Source organism: Oncorhynchus masou, unplaced genomic scaffold (assembly GCF_036934945.1).
Source record: "Oncorhynchus masou masou isolate Uvic2021 unplaced genomic scaffold, UVic_Omas_1.1 unplaced_scaffold_2091, whole genome shotgun sequence".
Classification (NCBI taxonomy): Eukaryota; Metazoa; Chordata; class Actinopteri; order Salmoniformes; family Salmonidae; genus Oncorhynchus; species Oncorhynchus masou.
This window is the reverse complement of record NW_027008572.1, coordinates 47,359-52,816: the sequence shown is the minus strand read 5'-3', so window position 1 is coordinate 52,816 and position 5,458 is coordinate 47,359.

The window sequence follows — 5,458 nt, the reverse complement described above, 5'->3', positions numbered from 1 at the left end:
CCTCCCACTAATGGTTAAGTTTATGACTTGTAGAAGGGGAAGCAGATCCGAGAAGGACTTCACCCCTGAGCGAGACTGACCTGGAGGTGGAATCCTGCAGCATCACACATGATCTGCAATATAGCCTGATCCTTTAAAAACAGGAGATTGGGTTATGTTGATGTTGTCACACGGATTTTGAAATATAACCTGGACAGTCTAAAACCGCTGTGGACTAGTCATTGCTCTCGCCGTCGGAACCTTCTATATCTAGTCAAGGTTTAATTAAGATATTGCCCGAGTCAGATAATTGTTATCATATTAGGATTGTTTTGAGTTAAACGATACAGCTGCTGTACCTGGTTTTGCTGAGGATAGGTACAACAGACACGATGCTCTTTTTTTAAAAGGTGAGGTTTCTGAATGTTCGTCTAGGAGGCGGTGGAAGGAATTGAGGAGCAGACTCCAGCAATTGTGTGAATAAAACACCCATTTTGAAGTGGAGATTGGTTTGCTCATAATTCAGTATTGTTTAATGGTTGCCATGACATTCTTAATAGTAATGTTTGTTTTTAAACCAGGTAAGTAGTCATTTACAGCAACAACCTGGGGAATAGTTATAGAGGAGAGGAATGAGCCAATTGTAAACTGGGGATTTTTTATTTATATTTTTTTATTTCACCACCTTTATTTAACCAGGTAGGCTAGTTGAGAACACCTTTGTTTAACCAGGTAGGCTAGTTGAGAACACCTTTATTTAACCAGGTAGGCTAGTTGAGAACACCTTTGTTTAACCAGGTAGGCTAGTTGAGGACACCTTTATTTAACCAGGTAGGCTAGTTGAGGACACCTTTATTTAACCAGGTAGGCTAGTTGAGAACACCTTTATTTAACCAGGTAGGCTAGTTGAGGACACCTTTATTTGACCAGGTAGGCTAGTTGAGAACACCTTTATTTGACCAGGTAGGCTAGTTGAGAACACCTTTATTTGACCAGGTAGGCTAGTTGAGAACAAGTTCTCATTTACAATTGTGACCTGGCCAAGATAAAGCAAAGCAGTTCGACACATACAACAACAGAGTTACACATGGAGTAAAACAAACATACAGTCAATAATACAGTATCAACAAGTCTTTATACGATGTGAGCAAATGAGGTGAGATAAGGGAGGTAAAGGCAAAAAAAGGCCATGGTGGCAAAGTAATTACAATATAGCAAGTAAAACACTGGAATGGTCGATTTGCAATGGAAGAATGTGCAAAGTAGAAATAAAAATAATGGGATGCAAAGGAGCTAAATAAATAAAATTAAATACAGTAGGGAAAGAGTTGTTTGGGCTAAAATATAGGTGGGCTATGTACAGGTGCAGTAATCTGTGAGCTGCTCTGACAGTTGGTGCTTAAAGCTAGTGAGGGAGATAAGTGTTTCCAGTTTCAGTGCTTTTTGTAGTTCCTTCCAGTCATTGGCAGCAGAGAACTGGAAGGAGAGGTGGCCAAAGAAAGAATTGGTTTTGGGGGTGACTAGAGAGATATACCTGCTGGAGCGTGTGCTACAGGTGGGAGATGCTATGGTGACCAGCGAGCTGAGATAAGGGGGGACTTTACCTAGCAGGGTCTTGTAGATGACATGGAGCCTGTGGGTTTGGCGACGAGTATGAAGCGAGGGCCAGCCAACGAGAGCGTACAGGTCGCAATGGTGGGTAGTATATGGGGCTTTGGTGACAAAACAAATTGCACTGTGATAGACTGCATCCAATTTGTTTAGGGTATTGGAGGCTATTTTGTAAATTACATCGCCAAAGTTGAGGATTGGTAGGATGGTCAGTTTTACAAGGGTATGTTTGGCAGCATGAGTGAAGGATGCTTTGTTGCGAAATAGGAAGCCAATTCTAGATTTAACTTTGGATTGGAGATGTTTGATATGGGTCTGGAAGGAGAGATTACAGTCTCACCAGACACCTAGGTATTTGTAGTTGTCCACGTATTCTAAGTCAGATGATTAGGTGCCCGTATGAGGGACAGTTTAGGAATTTAGCCTGGACACCAGGGTTAACACCCCTACTCTTATGATAAGAGCCATGGGATCTTTAGTGACCACAGAGAGTCAGGACACCCGTTTAACATCCCATTTGAAAGACACCACCCTACACAGGGCAGTGTCCCCAATCACTACCCTTTTTTATTTTTAGACCAGAGGAAAGAGTGCCTCCTACTGGCCCTCCAACACCACTTCCAGCAGCATGGCCTCCCATTCAGGGACTGACCAGGACCAACCCTGCTTAGCTTCAGAAGCAAACCGGTGCTATGCTGCACCACTGTAGCTCTGCGTTGTGTTGGTTGATTGAGACTATAGACGTGGACTTTGGAGATCAGGACGTTTTAATCAAGCAGAATTCACTCTCTGAAGTCTGCATCCAAAAGGAAATAAAACATTTGTAGAGCCACATATGTTCTGAGAATCGTCGCCTCTTTCTACAACAGATGAACAATAGGAGGGACTGGGATTATTCGAGGAGCTAAACATCGTTCACACATACAATAGCCTGCTAATACCTTAGCTAGCTATTAACCACATGTTGAATTCAGAATGTTGACATCATCCTAAAAAGTACAATTACAAGTGCATCGTAACAATACCATCCACTTATGAGTAACCTCTAAATATACATCATTATTCATGAACAAAACACTGTGTGTATGACTTTGTACTTAAAAGAATCAAACTTTTCTGAAGACAGAAAAAGCGTGCCTACCTCGACGTAAGTACACACTCCCCTTCTCCCAGGATGCAGGCATGCATAACAAATCAACACAACATATTGATATATGAACCTGGTGAAATTCACATAGTACTTTAACAACTGGTACACCTGCAGGGTGGTATGCTGCTGGTTGCTGATAAAACAAACTACTGATTTGTTTTATCCCAGAACCTCCAATGAAGAAATTGTGCACAGATGTCAATTCAATGTCTATTCTTCCACGTTGATGTTTGGTTTTTGCCATCAACAAAGTCTAGCTGGCCAGATTATTTTCTTTTGAAATCCTGCAGTGAAAATCTGCACCTATTATCTCCCGGAGAACTACATTCTACAGGAAGGGGAACACAAATGTTACTCAGGAGGGTTAAACAAATCCTGAGTTAGGAGGCAGAAAAAAATGATTTTGACTTGGATTCCAATTTCTAGCAGCATCTGGTCTCCCATCCAGGGGGTCAGTCCCTGGACCAACCCTGCTTAGTGTAACAGTATAGCTTCCGTCCCTCTCCTCGACCCTCTGCACACATCAACAACTGACACCCACGAAGCATCGTTACCAATCAGTCCACAAAAAATGCCTTTGCAGAGCAATGGTGGAACAACTTTTTATTTATTATTAATTAACAACAAATCAATACATAAAGCACATGAGGGAACACAAGCATACATAGATAACAAACAATAGACAATCGAGCTAGGATGTACAATATCACATTACAATTACACACGGACCTTAAGGGACATGCATATACTTACAATTCTAACAGCTGTTTTGTTCGTAGAGCATTTAACCGTCTTGAAATACAGTTCAATTTATTTTTGTAGGGTACGAAAATGTGGTTTTCTGTTTGTAAATTTACATTTGTGTATATGAAATTTGGCCAAAAGAATAATGAAATTAATTACATAAAAATGTTTCCGCTTATTTCTATTGTATGTAAAGAATCCAAACAGTACATCTCTCCACAAAAGTGTCAAATTTTCATAAATGTGTTCAATTATAAACCCACTGATGTCTTGCCAGTTTTCTTCCATTAATACAATGCCAAAAAAGATTGCCAAACTGTTTCTGGGTGGTCATTACAAAAGGAGCAATTTGAGTTGATGTTTTCCTTAAACTTCTTCATATAGTGGTTGGCAGGATAATATTTATGGATAATTTTAAAGGAAACTTCCTTAATTTTGTTAACAAGTAGGTATGTGTGTGGCAACATCCAAACTTTTTCCCAAGAGATATTATCAATAAATCCATTCCAATAAGGCATGACATGACATAAGGTATAGATACAACATCCTGCTGAAACACGGATCGTATCGCTCTGTTGTCGAATGGACCAAAAGAGAAACAAATCAATGGTGGAACAACTACTTCGAGGTCTCGCGAGCAAGTGACGTCACCGATTGAAACGCCGTGAGCCCGCACCACCGCAAAGTAACTAGCCATTTCACATCGGTGACATTAGCTTCAGAGCCAAGGTAGCAGTGGGATGCTGGGTGATTTGCTGCTGGCCCAAGTCACACCTTTCAATGCAAAGCCTGTACAATAACTACAGTGTCTTCACAAAGTGTTCATGGTGTGTTAGATACCATTCTATTCTCTCCAGTCCAGCCATTATAATGAGCCATCCGTCCTCCCCTCAGCAGCCTCCATTGATATATGTAGTTATGTTTTTTTTTTTTTGGAATCCTGTTTCCATCCTGCCCAGCAGGTAACGGAATGTACATTAAATCGTGCAATTAAGCAATAAGGCCAGAGAAGGTATATGGTAACTCCGCATTGCGTCGTCCACAGCTGTCAGCCAATCAGCATTCAGGGCTTGAACCACCCAGTTTATAATCGCCAATATACCATAGAAGAAGTGGTGCTGATGAGCCCTTCCCAACAATCAAGTTTATGGTAGGTTGCCTAGTGGTTAGAGCGTTGGAATTGAACCTGAAAGGTTGCGAGATCGAATCCCCTAGCTGACAAGGTAAAATGTGAACAAGGCAAGGCCCATTAACCCACTCGCCATCAATGTAAATAATAATTTGTTATTAACTGATTTGTTTAGTTAAATAAAGGTTAAATAGCAGCATGGCGCTAGTTAAAACTTGTCAAATAAAGTTATGTCTATTTTGATATTGGTCATCTGGATGCCATCGTGACATGCCAATTAGGTAACGTAACGGCAACCCGTTACGAATGACCAGTACAACGGTCTCGTGTCGAGGTGCTCTGCGAAAGGCTCTTCTATAATATTGTGTCTGTCCGCTAACAAGTGCCGCCACCTACTGTACTGGAGTGTGTAGTAAAATCACGGGCTGTCACTTGTTCCCACAGCCACAAAGTCATAATTATTGCCTAAACCCCGCCTATTCCTACAATTTATCTTCTTAAATTCAGATTTGAATCCTAAACCATGAGTTTAACCACACTGCTAATCGTATGCGTAACTCTAAACTTAAATGAAGACCAACCCAATCGCAGCGTTGAAGTGCTCTTTCTATTTTATTTTTTAATTCAAAATACAGATCAACAATTTACGTTCTTACATTACAGCAAAACAGAACGCAGGTATTAATGAGAAAATACTGGAACAAACAAACGAAACATATTTTTTAAATAAACAATTCTAGTGCAATTGTAATCATAGAAAAAAATGTTATTATAATCATTTAATTTCCATTCGACTCACTCTGCGTGACTACGTCATGAATTCGGCGCTTCAGGCGTGACCCCGC